Below are 16,661 nucleotides of genomic sequence, written 5' to 3'. Positions count from 1 at the left end.
GGCTTCAAACATCCCATGTACCAAGACCTCAAAACAAGGCCTACAGCCAACTGCTCCTCAAACAGAATCCAACCAAAAGGCACCAAAAAAGAGGCGATGACAAAATTAAACTTCTCTTTAACTTACTGCCCAATTCATTAGACCAAACCAGATTTCTTTTAAACCATGGGTAAACATCTGGTGCTCATTTTAAAAGCTGAATTATCAGGCAGGATACCGTGGACCTTGGAAGTAACTGAGGTTTTGCTTTGTTCACTTTGTGTCCACTGATCTTTCCAAGGATTGAGGTATCTGAGTGCAAATGAGATGTCATCTAATGATGATTTCCATTTCTAATTATCTAATGACAGAGTCTAAAACTCGAGGACGATATTGTACTCTTTGGACATGGCTTCGCAGCCACTTGACTGAAGAAAGAAGCCTCGTAGCCACATTTTCACTCAGCGAGCAATTTCTTTTGCCAAGCAAGAAGGGAAGATAGTTGATGGCATTTATTTCACTACATTAGCTTGGAAGGGCAGCACAGGAGCTAATAATCGAACACTGTCAGGTGAAAGGTTTTTGCCTTTCACAAGTCTAGGTGAATACTGCTAGTCCAAGTGGATAGTGCATAGGCCTAAGAGTCAGCAGGACCTGGGTTCTAATCCCAGCTCTGCCAGTTGTCTCCTTTGTGACTCTGGACAAGTCACTAACTTCTCTGTGCCTCAGTTTCCTCATCTGTAAAATGGGGATTGAGAATGTGAGCATCACATGGGACAGGGGTTGTGTCTAACGTGATTAGCTTGTTTCTACCCCAGCGCTTAGTACTGGGCCACGACACTTGATAAGTGCCTAACAAATACCATTAAAAGAAAGAAGGAAAAAAAAGGCAGAGAATTAGATCGTTCTCAATTACTTTGGACCCTCCTCGGTGACCATTCTACCTGATTACTTAAACTGGAAGAGGTTGAGGCTGTGTGGGTTTCTGGAAATCATGATTGATGAGCAGTGTCAAACTCACCTTTCCTGGAGCATTTGTCCTCATCCCAGGTCATCCCCTGCCCAAAGGCTCAGGGGGAAAATTCAGGTAATTCTGTGGCTTTCCCAGCTCAGAAGGAACACAGGGAGGGAAAATGTAGAATACTTTGGAGATGTCCGGGACTAACCAGGTCTCTCTTGAGATCAGGGATGACCCGAGTCCAACGGGAGCAGAAGGTGGAGGCAGGCCAATCCCAATCTACATCTGAAAGAGTTGGGCAGGAATGGGATCAGCTTCTGACATTAATGAAGGGTATTCATTTAGCATTCCCTGTATGCACAGTACTGCAATAAACACTTCGAAGAGTACAATACAATGCTCTTCTAGACACATTCCCTTGCCACAAGGAGCTTACTGCCTAGAGTGGGGAGACAGATGTTAATTTAAATAAACTGCAGATTTGTATATGGCGGCTGTGGGACTGAGGGTAGGGTAAATATCAAGTGCTCAGGAGTGCACTGACTCAAGTGCACAGTCAGTCAAGCAGAAGAAATAGGGAGTCAGGAAAAAGAGGGCTTAATCACAGAAGGCTTCTTGGAGGAGATGTGGCCCTAATGAGAGTGGAGATCTAGCAAATGTGGATGGGGAGTGGTCGCTGGTGAAATAGACGAGACTGAAGCACAGTAGGCAAGACAGTGCTGAGATAGACTAGTGGATACAGCATGGGCCTGGAAGTCAGAAGGATCTGGGTTCTAATCCTGGCTCCACCTCTTGTATGCTGCATGACCTTGGGCAAGTTACTTCAAGTTACTTCTTTGTGCCTCAGTTACCTCATCTGTAAAATGGGAGTTGAAACTGTGAGCCTCACGTGGGACAGGGAACTGTGTCTAACTCTGCTTATATCCACCCCAGTGCTTAGTACAGTGCCTGGCCCATAGTAAGTGCTTAACAAATATCATAATTATTATCATTATTATTATTAGAAGAGCTAAGTGTGCAGGCTGGGCTTTAGGAGATGATCAATGAGGTAGGGTTGGAGGGGATGAACCGACTGAGTGCTTTAAAGCTGATGGGAATGAGTTTCTGCTTGATACAGAGGTGAATGGGCAACCACTAGATACGTGGGAATTGGTCATTTGATGGTTACATTCAGCCCCAGTGACAATTCCTCTCTTCATAGTGGAACGGGTTCCACTCTACAGAAAGGAAATGAAAAGTCATAGTCATTTCCATTCTTTTTTCTCACTCAAAATACACTTCACAAGAATCAACTTTCTTCCTACATCTAAACTTTTTCCAAGTCATTTACTACGCCAAGGTCTTCCTGGGAGTTCAGGGAAAATGTTATGTCATTATTTGGGATTAGTGGTAGTATGGGACCTGGTTATGTTTTTATAATGCAAATAGTGAGTCAAATACCTACCAGTCTTTACTACACTAGCACTTAATTAGGAGATCTATACATCTTTTTAGAGGAATGAGTTTAGTTTCCACATAAGCACAGTAATACATTCTGACATTGTAAGAGCGGTACTTTCTGTCAATCAGGCTGTATTCTCTTTAAGCCTCAAACATATAAGTCACATTGAGAGGGTTATGCATTTCACAAGTGGATTTATATATAAATACTTTTGCTGGCTCTAGTTCAACACAACAAAAGAAGTCAAACATTAGTCTGTATTTGTATTTCTTTGCTGAAGTGTTTTGACATAAACTGCATACAATCCTAGCTGAAAAGCAGCAGACAGTTTGGAACTAACTGCTACTTATGCCTATATTGTTCATGGAATGAAGTTTTTTTCTTCCCTGGAAACTTGGGAGCCTCATTCCACAAAGCTAAGAGAAAGACTGTTCTCCAGAAAGCAACCCTTTATGGCCCAAAAGTTCCTCCTGTCCCTCCTCCTCTTCACATCTCAGAACAACTAGAGGAATCTCTCCAAGGGACAGTTTACAACCCCTACTTATTAGAGACAAATTAAAAACCGCATATAGAATACTGTAGCCAGTAGTTAACTTCCAATCTTTCACCAGAGAAGTATCTCTCTTCCTTCAAATTTCATCCCATAGGGATGCTACTTATTATCAATGAAAGAGCAGAGGAAGGACAAGGGGTGGGGCTTTAGCTGCAATCTGAAATGGAAAATGATTCTGGAGTCTAGTTTCTCCATGGTCCCAAATATTAGTAAAACACAAACCACTAAAATAGTCTGTGATTGTGGGGCAAATACTTCCAACATGGCAAAGCTAGCATTCCTCTTGACTTAGTTGTAATATCTTAAGTGAGTGGGGAGGTCACATGATCTTTACCAATATCCTGCAGACAATGAAAAAGCTTTTGAGGCCTTTATTGCAAACCTGCACAGATGAGTCACTTGACCCAAAGTGGTTGGCACAGTGTTCAGTTCACAGTAAATACTCAATAAAAACTGCTCAGATAGATGCTATTCACCACTATCATCACAAATTTTTTTTTTAAAAAAACAATATTTTACCATTCCTTAGTCCTTAGCCATTTCCTTGAGTACAGAGTGACCATATTTTGGAGGGTTCAAAGCAGGGTGGGGTCTCCAAAAACAGCCCTACATACACGTGCCCAGACACAAACACACACGATGAACCCACCAGCTTCACTGTTAACACTCAGTCCCAGAGTCATGGCAGAAAATGGAAAGTTCCTCCATCCTTAACTTATAGCATTTCCATTCCATCTCTTTCTCACTGATGACAACAACTGCTGCCATGGTAACCAAACTGACCTTCTGGACCTTTGATTGGAGACTTCTTTTTGACCATAAAATCGTCCAGTAGTGCCAAAAACTATCTATCACTGGCCTAGAGGGACCGGTTCTGGTATGTGGTCATATTTCCCAGCTGCCAATCACCGCTGGACAAGCCCACACAAATCTCTTTCTCTGCTTTGCCATTGGTTCAGCCCGCCTCCGTGTTTCTGGGCAACCCTGGGCCTCAGCCATTTTTCCAAGGCAGTGGAAGGGCCTTTTAATGTCCCTGCTGCTTCATCTGGAGCCATGATAGGAGCTTGTTTAGCTTCTGCCCTAGCTCTGGTGAACCAAAGTGGCTTGGGGAAAAGCATTTGCTTCACTGAGAAGTCAGTGGAGTTGGGAACCTCTTCTGCATTGAAAGCAACAACTATTCATTTCCATAAAACTGCACTGGCTTGAGCATGCAAGGATTGGTCCCAGTGGGGATGGATTGGATTCAATGCAACTGAATTAAGCATGTTTATCCATGCAGTTAAAAGGTGAAGGTTAGAAAACTAAAGAGGCATGATGACAGCTACCCATAGGAGTGTAACCTAAATTGGAATATATATAAATGGATATGCATATCATTGTTTAACTAAATAAAACCCACAGTACCAATGCATTCTTATTAACACCTTGAATCACACTTCTAAAAACAAGTTTCAGCAACATCCTTAGAGAAACAATGATACATGATTTCCCTTTGGTAATACCTCAACCAAAGTTATCCTCTGGTCACCCTCAGCTTCTTTTCCAAAATTGTTGATGAGAAGAAAAAAATATCTGTCACAGAAGAAAGATGTGTGCCATTGCATCCACAGGGGATTTTTTTTCCACTGTTAATGGTGGAAAAAGCGAAGCAGCACTTCATTGATTATATCGCAATGCAGCAGAGGACCTCAAGGATGACAACAGTCATGTGGGGAGGGGAATGCCCAAGCTCGCACTGCCTACAGAACCACGGTCAAAAACATCAGCTCTTTGAGATATCCAAAGGAAGCTTTGTAGCAAGATCACAAGATCCCTGTTGGAACAGGAACCACCAACCACACTCCCCAAATATAAATACTGAATGGGGATACAAACAATGACAGGGATGATTTCTCCATGATTTTGTGTACCTGGGCAGCTGTTGAGACATAATGCATGATCAAAGTCTCCAAGATAGGTGTGATGCAAATGATTCAGAGATAAAGCATCTATTTGTAGTACAGGAACTACTGCATCAACAATACTTTGCAGTACCTCGTTACTCTGGCAAAAGTGAGGTTTACAGGAACCCGCAATGCAAAACGCAAATCAAGTTTGAGAACATGCGCGATAGTGGGAGAATGAAGTAACCTCTTCATTTAGGTCATTTTCAAAACAGATTAAAAATAAATTCTATTTGTTTTCTCCTACTAATACACCTATCAATTCAAACTGAAGAACTCACAAAATAGAGACTAATACCTGGACTTGTCTATTAAATTATTCTACCACAAATGTATTATTAGCTTCTGGCATAACTGAAAAACGTTTTCAACTCAAATCATCAGTCTTTCTTCTCCTTCCAATAGACATCATACATTTTCGCACAAAATCTCCAAAAAGATATCAAACTTTCCGAGAGCCATTACTTCCTTCCACCTGCTCTAAGGTCAGCAGAAAATGTTGAAGTCAACATGAATCAGGTCAAATGAATCAGATTTTTGAAACAATTACCTGGGTAATTCGAGCAACACCAAAACACACACACACACATACACACAAAGGATATTTACAGAAGAAACAGAGGGGAATTTTACCTTGAAAGATCCACTTTGGAAGACTGGATAATCAGTTCAACATTCTACTCCTTGATGATGCAGAAAACCTCAGATCAAGTCTTCCCTGTAAATGTGAGGAAAAGGGCAAATAATTTATCCTGTAAGTTTAGGTAAAATGATTTTTTCTAGTTAACCAGTGGTGCAATTTTTTTTGCCTGAATTAACTAAATACAGCTTTGTCAACCAGACTAATACTTACTTTTCTCTGTCCCACTGGGAAGGGTGTAGGAGCCTTTCCCTTATAAATGAGAAGCATGTACCATAAAGTAATACCTTATTAACATTTCTATTAGTAACTCTTATTAGTCCTGGCACTGCATTATATGCGTAAATTAATATTATTGGGGTGATTGGCACTTGAATAGGTTGGCTCCCTTATCTTCCACGTTGTAAAGACAGTATTAGAGATCCAACTTCATCATAAGAAATCAAGATCAATATTCATAGTTGAACAGTCCTCCAGTGTTTAAATGCTGCTTTGAACCGAAGGATTTCAACATGAAAAATAAAACTTGCATTCGACGGGTTTTGATCACCGACCTAGATATAGTGCAGCTAGTCTGGAACCACAAAAAGAGAGAACTGGCTTTAATTCAGTTGTCTTAGGTACAATCAGCAATACACTGATCATTACTCGTATTCACTGAATTTTAGAAAGAAGGGCATACAAGGCAGATTTGCTCAAGAAAATTTGGAGAACAGGAGCAATGGCTTCATTTTTAAAAAAAAAAACACCAGTGAAAGATGCATATGATAACAATAAAGACATTGCTTCATTCTGTACTCAAAAAGCTTCTCCGTTAGAATTCATTCTCGCCTACGGATTTATTTCATGGGACGCTCAACCTCATACTATTTTCCCTGACATTCTTGGGCCTTATTTACCTCTAAACATGGCATCCCCAGGGTATTCCTTATGATTACCACCAATTTAGGCTTCAACTTGACTCTTCTTTGAACCGTGGAATTGACAAATACATTTTTAAGGAAGGTCGTTATTAAAATTGTACACTGTAGATCAGGACTTGGGCACTGTTTTTCCTTCAAGTTCATACATTTCCTGACATTTTTAATGCCTCGATCTCTCATTACCTACCCTCTCCAAGTTATTTAATTATATCTTTAAAAGATGAGGATCGAAGAACGTAAGGTGATACGCTTGAAGGATGAAGACTAGAAAATACCACACAGCACAGAGTTGTGTTGCAACATGGACCGGTAATAGTAAGCTGCACCCACCAGGATCCCTAAAGAAAACTATGAAGCTGATGTTTCAAATTAAAAACACTTCAATAGAGTGCCTTGGTAATGGCAAAACCACTGATTTTTTTTATAATGTACCATCAGGCTTGCAAGAGTGATACACCTTTGGTCTTGCCTTAGTTACTTAATAGATTAAAAATCCCTGGGTTACTTTTATTTAAAAAACAAGAATTTACATTTTTCAAGACTAAATAAACAGTATGCATGTACTCTATAATTGGCTTTGTCAGGAATTTTTCCTCCTTTTGGCTAAAAATAACACAAGCTTTGATGTCCTTATTTAATGATCTTAGGATATTCTTCAAAAAAAATGTATATTGAGTTATGATAAGCTTTTGTTTCCCCCTTCAATTGGTCCATGCCAAGAATGCAATTTGAAATATGTGCGCTTTTCTCCAAAGTTTTACTAAAGGAACAAAGTGGATATTATTCTTCAAATCTATGTCTAAACAGTTTAATGAGTACAGCCAATTGAAGTAAATCATAATTGCTAAACAGGATTAAGTTTGCAACAGCTTTGTAAGGCTGTAGAAAAGCACCGATATAAAAATAGATCCAGACAACGGAAGTATATTTTGTATGTAGCTGGTGTAACAGAACTCCACTCTCTAAAGTGCCACTATTATGAATCAATGTGAGTAAAACAATAACTTTATCTGTCTTACATTCTCACCACATGCAAATTATTTATGTTTCACGTGGCACCAGCCTCTTAACAGGCAAATGTTTTCAAACTGTAACAACTATGTGTCATCAATGGTGGTGTTCTATCGGGCCAAATTACCTTCTTACACATTTTAATTCAGGGAAATCCTATCTAATTTCACTTTTCCATGCAGTTTGTTAGACATTGCATAGTTCAAGTCTAATGAATTTTGTGTGGAAGATCAAAAAAAATCATAGGACATCTTTGCATCTCAAATTAAATTATTTCTTCATATCTAACATCATGGCCAAAAGCCCCTGATGCCTTGGTTTTTTTTTTTTTTTACTTGTAATTGGGACATCCGCTATCCTAAAGATTCTCCAGCCAGTTGTGAGGAAAAGCTTAAAGGGGGATCTACACAACTCTAAAGCCTCCCCGGGAAATTTCATATTGTTAAATTAATAGTATTTATTGAGCATTTGCCAGAGCACTGTACTAAGGGCTTGGGACAGTATAATGCAACAGAATTAGCAGATACATTCCCTGACCATAATGAGTTTACAGTCTAGAGGGAGAGAAAGACATTATTCCAACTGAACTTTCTGACAAACTTCCAGTTTAATCACAATTGTATACAACAGGTAAAAATCCAGTTCCACTCACACACGGATAGCAAGACAAGCACAAGAATCAGCAAGCCCAGGCAAGCTCTCCCTTGGTCACACCAAAAGGCGAGAGAGAATACTTTAAAGAGAGGAACTACCGGCCACTTTAGGAATTCCACCCCTTCATCCTCCCCGTTCTTGGACTGAATCCGGTCAGCATCGGTTTCTGAGTCTATCACCATTCTGGGCTCAGGGTGGGGGTGGGGGGCAGTTTAAGGAGTGGAACTAGTTGGCTTGCAGAGAGTTTCATTTTTTTAAAAAGCAACCACTGTCCCAAACCAGAATTATGAGATGCCAGCTAAATTTTTTTTGGATGTGTGTGTGGCAGAGGGAACAAGGAAGGATAATGGAGCTTCCACCAAAGCCTAACATTCTCCCAGGCCTGAGCTACTCCATGGATGCACCATGCGTTAACTCTCTTCCAAGGAATAAGCAACCTAAATGAACGATTAGTACGGTCGAATACTGCAAAGCACCCAAGTGCTAGGCATTGTGCCAAATCCAGTTAAGAGTTTCTCTCTGTCAGGCTCACCACATCAGCTGATCTCATCAAGCTTCGCGTAGAGCACATCTGATTTATGTGTTTACTGTGAGGTAGTTCTCATCAAGATTCAAAAGGCCATCCATTGATAGCAAGATGCCTCCATGTCATTCAACAACAACCCGCGAAATCTGGAAATACACGAAGTCTCCGGGTCATCATGACGATTTATTGAGGTTCAACCGGAATACAATCCAAAATGCTAAATTTTGCTGGAGCATATGGGATTATAAAAGTAAATGTGCGCCATGCATAACATTATGTCACATTATAGGGCACATTTTTAAAAAGGAAACACCCACAGGTCTGAACAACTTCGGTTTTATGCAAATTCTGCAAGCACTAAGACGTGCTCGACTTGTCGCTTTTTCTGTGGTATCAGTACAGTGCCCTGGGGAGAAATCATGTCTCACTCTGCCTTGCCATTATCAGCTTCTACCTTTGCAGATACTTTTACCATTTACAGGCTAAGGACTTCTGGCTCTGTGAAACAGTTTTCGGTTCACATCCATCTTCTGTGACGTGCAGAGAGAAACCCCGGCAAGAGCGATGTAACCCAATCCTCCTTGGGAATTCAATATGCTGTACAACTTACGCCCAACCCTGCACGATTTTTATAATCATAGCCATCATCTTTTTATTATGTCTTGGACTTGAAGAGTCCTGAAAGCAGATGTAACTCATGATGACCTGACTTCAATGGGAGAATGAACCAGGTGGCTAATTGTCTCTAAAACAAATACACTGATAATTAGCAGGAGAGCACAATGCAACAGAAGCCTAACCACCAACCTTTATTTAAGTTAAGCAAATGGGTGAGCAAATGATGCAGCTGCATCGTACTTTGACAAGTTAATAAGGGAGCCATACTTCATCTAGTCAGCTACACTAGCCAAAGCATGCCCTCAGGACCCGATATCAATGATTCTAAAACTGGCAACTTAGAAAGCTGTCAGATCTCACATATAAAAGCTCTTTCCAGAGTCTTTAGTGGGGCTGGGCCTTGGGGTGCTAGCTTCTCCTGCTTATGGAAAACTAGGGTCAAACCTAGGTGAGAAGTGAAACCTTAAGTAGTGGGAGATCTGGTTGGCCTGCAAGTACCTACACCAGAGAAAATGTCGATGGAGGATGACTGTGAGGTTTCAAGTCGGAGGGAGCCAAGGAACAGAAGAATTTGTTAAAACAGGTGGGCCTTGAAAGAACCGTGTCTAAGAGTCCCCCAGTGGGTGGAGTGTGCCTTATTCATTTTCCTCCAGTAAAGCTTTGATCATCTCACTTCCTTTCTCAGAAAACTTCACTGGGTCTCAATTTTCCCTAGAATTAAATTGAAACTTCTACACAAGACTTTACCTTCTCTGAGATCTAGCCTACTAAATGACACACATTGTAATAGTAGCAGGAGCAGCAACATTTATCGAACAGCCACTGAGTGCAATGCGTGGAACAAGGCCTCAGATTAAGAAGCGACATATTCTCTGTCCATAAGGACCTTGCACTCTAATAGGATAGACAGCTATAAAAGTACTTATTAATACAGCAGTCAAAACGAATTGAATTTATAATTGAATAAGCTTGTGTATAAAGGCAGAGGATAAGAATAAATTATTAAATGTTACGGCAGGCTGGATGAGTTTATATAATGGGGTGGAACAACTTAGGCTGTTGGGAAGTCGTTAGGAAGACACGTTAGATAAGGTGGGATTTCAGGGGGCTTAGTCACTGCACTTATATGTGCCTCAGTACCATATCTGTAAAGTTGGGACTGAGTGTGTGGGTCCCGTGTGGAACAGGGACTGTGTCCAACCTGATTAACTTGTATTTGTCCCAGAACTTAGAATGGTGCTTGGCATAGAGTAAGTGTTTAACAAGCACCATAATTATTATATAGGGAAGGTTAAGGTTGAGTTGAAAAAGGAGCGAGTTCCAAGCCAGTGAAACAGAGAAGCAGCATAACCTAGTGGACAGAGCACAGGTCTGGGGGTCAGAGAACCTGGGAGCCATGGTCTCCCACTTGTCCACTGTGTGACCTTGAGTGAGTCACTTAACTCCTCTGTGCCTCAGTTACTTCATCTGTAAAATAGGGATTAAGACTGTGAGACCAGGGCATGGACTGTGCCCTACCTGATTATCTTATATTTACCTCAGTGCTTATTACAGTGCCTGGCACATAGCAAGTACTTAACAAAAAACATTTAAAAAGCACAAGCATAAATTCAGGGATGGCAGAGTTCAAAGTGAGGTACTGTTAGCTAAGGAGGAATTGAAGAGAGTAGCTTAGGTTGCCACAAGTGAAGAAAACATATATAAATTGGGGTGAAGAGGCTTTAGGTCAATTATGAGGACATTTTGCTAGATACAGAGAGGCACAGGAAGCCAGTGAAATGTTCTGGGGTGGAGAATGGTGGTGGGAAAGTTAGGAGGAGGATACTTGGCAAAGAAGAGAAAGAGTTTGATTTTTAGACTTGTTAAATTTGAGGTGCTGGCAGGACCCCCAGTGGGAGATGTCCAAGAAACAAAGAGGAGATATGAAATTGCAGGATAGATGGGAGATCCAGACTAGAGAGATGGACTGGGGAGCCACCCATGTAGCAGTAATAGTTATAGACAGGGAGCACATGTGAGTTTTCCAGAAGTGGGCTTTGAGAAAGAAGAGTTGGGAACCCAGAACAACAGCATTGTTGAGCACCCACAGTTAAGAAATGAGAGGTGGAATAGAAGCCAGAACCAAAACAGAGAAGTGAGGGGTGGTGTGGCCTAGTACTAAGACCACAGTAATAATGATAATAATTGTGGTATTTGTTCATTCATTCGATCATACTTATTAAGCATTTAGAGTGCTGAGCACCATATTAAACACTTGGGAAAATACAACAATAAACACTGACATTCCCTGCCCATAACAAGCTTGGAGTCTAGAGGTGGGGAGACAGACACCAGTGCAAATAAATAAAATTCACATATATACCTAAGTGCTGTGGGGCTGGGAAGGGGAAAGAGCAAAGGGAGTGAAGTCAGGGTGATGCAGAAAGGAGTGGGAGATGACAGATGATTTGTCAGAGAAGCAGTGTGGCTCGGTAGAAAGAGCCTGGGCTTTGGAGTCAGAGGTCATGAGTTCGAATCCCAGCTCTCCCACTTGTCAGCTGTGTGACTGTGGGCAAGGTACTTCACTTCTCGGTGCCTCAGTTCCCTCATCTGTAAAATGGGGATTAAGACTGTGAGCCCCACGTGGGACAACCTGATTCCCCTGTGTCTACCCCAGTGCTTAGAACAGTGCTCTGCACATAGTAAGCGCTTAACAAATACCAACATTATCATTATTATTATTAAGCCCTTACTATACATCAAAGCACTATTCTAGGATCTGGGGAAGATTCAAGGTAATCAGGTTGGACACAGTCCCTCTCCCTCTTAGGACTCACAGCCTCAATCCCCATTTTACAGATGAGGTAACTGAGGAACAGACAAGTTAAGAGACTTGCCCAAAGTCACACAGCAGACACATGGAGGAGTGGGATTAGAACCCACATTCTCTGACTCCCTGGCCCGTGCTCTTTCCACTAGGCCATGCTGCTTCTCAGTACTGGGAAGTTAGAGGACCCAGCTTCCATTCTCAGCTCTGCCACTTGCCTATTGTGTAACCTTGAACAAGTCACTTTACCCTTTTTGCCTCAATTTTCACATCTGTAAAATAGGGGTAAAATGTTTGTTTTTCCCTCTTAAACTGTGAGCCCATGTGGGATAGGGTCTGTCTGATTATAAAGCAGCGTGGCTCAGTAGAAAGAGCACGGGCTTGGGAGTCAGAGGTCATGGGTTCAAATTCCAGCTCTGCCACTTGTCAGCTGTGTGACTGTGGGCAAGTCATTCAATTTCTCTGTGCCTCAGTTACCTCATCTGTAAAATGAGGATTAAGACTGTGAGCCTCACGTGGGACAACCTGATTACCCTGTATCTACCCCAGCGCTTAGAACAGTGCTCTGCACATAGTAAGTGCTTAACAAATACCAACATTAAGTATTATCATGTAATCATGTCTGATTATCTTGTATCTAGTACAGAGCTTGTGACATAGGTGCCTAATAAGTCATCATTATGATATTATTATTAGGAATGGTCAGAGAGAGGAGGAGAATGAGGTTAGTTCCATGTCATCACAAGCCAGGCTTGATAATGCTTCAAGAAGAAAATGGTGCCACAGTTTTAAAGATAAACCAGGGGGTCAAGGAGGATTAGGGACAGAATAGAGCATATTGAATTTGTCTATCAGAAGGTCAGTGGTGACTCTAGAGAGTGGGCATAAGGGATCAACAACTTGACTGTAGGAGGTCAAGAAGAGAGTTTTGGAAATGAAGGCAGTAGATGTAAACAAGTGGGTTCCAGAAATTTCAATAGAAGTGGGCGTGGGGACATGGGGCAATAACTGAAAGGTGTCTGTAGGTCAGAGAGTGCTTGTTAAGTGTAAGGGAAGATTTGGGCATGTGCAAAGGCAGAAGAGAAGGAGCTGTGAGTGAGAAGTTAGGGGGCCAGTGACTTTAGGAGGTGAGAGCGGATAGGATAAGTTATATACTAGAGATAAAGGGTTGATTTGGAGAGTAACTATAATAGCTCTTTTTAGAAACAGTAAAAAAGTAGAAAACAAAGAGAGGCCTCCATCTGGCCTGGAACTTCCTTCCCCTTCATATACAACACACGACCACTCTCCCCACCTTCAAAGCCCTATTAAAATCACATCTGTTTCAGGAGGCCTTCCCTCATTAATCCCTCATTCCCCGTATTCCTTCCCCGTTCTGTATCACCCAGGCACTTGGCTTTATACCCTTAATATTCACCCCATCCTCAGCCCCACAAAACTTGTATGCATATCTGTAACTTATTTTAATGGCTGCCTCCCTCCTCTAGACTGTAAGTTCCTTGGGGAAAGGAAACGTGCCTACCAACTCTGTTGTATTACATTCTAAGTGCTTAGAACAGTGCTCTGCACACCGTAAATAGTCAACTACCATTGACTGATACAGTAGAGAGGAAGAGATGGAGAAACTAGTTCCCACCGAACGGTTTCAATTTTGCCGATAAAATTGTTGGCAAGGTCATCAGAAGTTTGTGAGAGAGGTGGTGGAGATATTGGGGAATTAAAGGTGTGGAAGAGTTGAAGAGAAAGGAGAAGAAAAATTACTTTTAAGCCAAAGAGTGTTGAGTGTTAACAGGACAGACCAAATGGCAGAAGCTGGCCTAAAGCCTGGATTCTCATCATCTGCACTGAGCTGCACAGATGCAAGAGGAAAAGAAAGCAGATTGTGGGGTAACCCAGACCAGTGAGGGATATGGGAGTGCTGGGATGGAGCAGGGATAGAGAATCAGGATTGGAAGAGATGGCAGGCAGAGTCAAGGGAACTTCACCATTATCATGCATTCTTCCCATTCACAAGCTGAAATGATCTCTCCTCTCCAGCAAAACAAGTCTTTCCCCACCCCCCGCCCCCACTATAGACAGCTCTTCAGAATTGAACTCCAAGAAGCTTCCCCAAACTACCACCTCAAAGTCTAGACTGGACTGGTTGTTCTGACATCTTATATGAGCATATTTTAAAGCACTTACTACAAAAGATTCAAAATAATGCTGACAGATGAGCCCGAAGATAACGCTTTGTGGTTATTCCTAATGGTCTTTTTATTTTTGCTAGACTCCTCAAGATAAGTTCAAAACCTAAAGATATTATGTAAGTGTTTGTTCTTTTGATATCTAACCTCAATCCATACCATTTTCTGCTAGGGCGGGTTTTATTCAGAATGGCACTGACTCAAAGAAATCCTAGCAAGATTATTTGTTAATACAAAAAGTAAAGCTAAGAACAAAGGAATTTAGTATAGAATTTCATAAATCACATACTCACTGCAGTTTGCAAGGTCAGAAAGTTAAGATGATTTCATTATGAAAACTAAGATATAATTATTAAATAACATCCTACCGGAAAGCTCTGCTTTATCTGACTTTCAGTGTGAATCAGCCATTACTCCATTCAAGCAGCTAGAGTGCTTTTCAAACACCCACTAGACCTACAGCTTTTTTTTTTTTTTTTTTTTTTTTTTAGCAAGCAGGTGATTTCACTCTTGTCTCACACTGAAAGCAGTCACATGACCAGGTTCCCTTCCCCCACAGCAGAAAATAGTTTTGCTGATGAGAATTTCAGGCTCAATCAGAACAGGGAGTTTGGAGAGTTTGATTAGAAATGATTCTGTTTCTCACCACTTCTCTCTCTCTCTCCCCACCTTTCAGCCAGAGCAATGACTTTCTGAGGTTTCTGTCCAGACTCCTAAAATAATAGTTCAGGCCTGTGGCTGGCTGACTATCCAGTACACAATCAAATCCATGCTGGCCAGATATGTACAACTGTTTCTCAGTTATTGCTGATCCATCTGTCACTTTCCACATTTTACACTGCAAAAAGCATCCATTTTGTAGGACTCCACAGCACATTAAATTAAAAAAAAGTTTTGTTCCTTTCCTCGGTTCCCTGCCTTACCTGAAAACAGATGTTTTTTTAAGGGCTGGTCCTGAGAGGTTTTGCTCTTGTTCCTTGCAAAATCTTAATCACTAATCCCCCCATTCTGATCTTCCATTAGGTTTCAAGATGCTCAAAAGTAGCCTGTTCATGAAGCAAACATCTGCAACAGCCGTTTTCACTCCTGCAAAGAGAAGGAACAATTATGGAAGTTAAAAAGGAGCCGGAAGCAAGTTCTTTCACATTTTAAGATTCAGTAAATTTCATTCACTTGGGTCTAAACCAACCTAGGATTTGAAGTCATTTGGACATGGAAGTCAGGTTTTCACCTAAAATAGTCAACTTTAAATCTATACCTAAGAGTTAACCCATAGAGGTTTGCTCAATGGGGGGAAGAGACCAAAAGCCTTTTGCTATCAAGCCCTGCTATTCCTCAAATTAAACAAATTTAAATCTGAAGTAAGAATCAATCATTTGCTGAGTGATTTCTATGTGCAGAGCACTGTAATAAGCCCTTGAGAGAGTACAGTATAATAGAGTCGCAGACCCATTCCCTGCTCACAATGAGCTTACAGTTTAAGAAGCAGAACAAAGAGGATAGGATAAATTCAGCAAAAGCATAGAGATTCAAAAAACTATTACAATTTCAATATTTCACTTTTAGACTTAGTACCAGTCCAAATTAGTGAAATTTTACTGGAAATAAAACTTTCATATTAATATATAGAAAGGATTGCATTGATTTATGGTATCAATAAAGCCATTTCAGAGAGTGCTTATATGTAAACTATATAATTTAACTAAATACACATAGTACCCCAATAAACAAACTATCCTGCTTACTTCTCAAAAATAAGACACTATAAGAGCTTTTACAGGATTGTTGAGTGCATTGAAATAGTTTACAGAGAACAGTATACATGCAGGTATTCAGTTTCATATTCTATGCTGAATATATATATTTAGCTGATTGGATCCCACCCTACTGTGACCCTGTGGGGGCTGAAGCAACTTCTGGAAAGCAGTACAGCCTACTGTCAGTCAGGGGGCCTGGGTTCTAATCCCAACTCTATCGTTTGGCTGCTGTGTGACCTTGAGCAAGTCAATTGATTTCTCTGTCCCTCAGTTTCCTCATCTGTTTAAAATGGGGTTTCATACCTATTCTCCCTCCTACTGCGACAGTGAGCCCCATGTGGGTCAGGGACTGCGCGCCCATTTAACTTGTATCTACTTCAACATTTAGAACAGTTGCTTGTCCCTTATTAAGTGCTAAAACAAATACCACAGTTACTATTATTTGCTACTTTAGAACCTTGGGGAGCCTCGAGTTATCTCAGCAACACACTGAGGTAAGTTCATGCAATGGAAGATTATTCACCTCCCTTTGCTACATATCCCTGTTCTACTCTCCCAACACCCCATCCCCCAAAATTTTGTCACTTCATCCCTATCCCTGGCATCCCCACCCACCATTCTAGTCCCCGTCTGACCTTCCGTCCCAACACACCATTCTTATATGGT

At 41.1% G+C, this 16,661-nt stretch overlaps 1 long non-coding RNA gene across 3 annotated transcripts in view; it reads right to left on the bottom strand.

Annotated features, from left to right (window-relative positions):
- Positions 1 to 16,661, bottom strand: part of LOC103170253 — a 95,051-nt gene that overhangs the window by 2,243 nt on the left and 76,147 nt on the right. The window contains exons 2-4 of one of the 3 annotated variants that reach the window (XR_003761634.1): positions 15,162 to 15,324; positions 5,508 to 5,592; positions 1,001 to 1,222 (exon numbers count right to left, since the gene is read on the bottom strand). This is a non-coding gene — a long non-coding RNA (uncharacterized LOC103170253). Of the gene's footprint in view, positions 1 to 1,000; positions 1,223 to 3,580; positions 3,673 to 5,507; positions 5,593 to 14,606; positions 14,705 to 15,161; positions 15,325 to 16,661 lie in introns of those variants that run through there. The other 2 variants (XR_005660280.1, XR_486054.3) reach the window with 2 other exon arrangements.

Source organism: Ornithorhynchus anatinus, chromosome 8 (assembly GCF_004115215.2).
Source record: "Ornithorhynchus anatinus isolate Pmale09 chromosome 8, mOrnAna1.pri.v4, whole genome shotgun sequence".
Lineage (NCBI taxonomy): Eukaryota > Metazoa > Chordata > Mammalia > Monotremata > Ornithorhynchidae > Ornithorhynchus > Ornithorhynchus anatinus.
The sequence above is the reverse complement of the archived record's forward strand: the minus strand, read 5'-3'. Positions and strand labels throughout refer to the sequence as shown.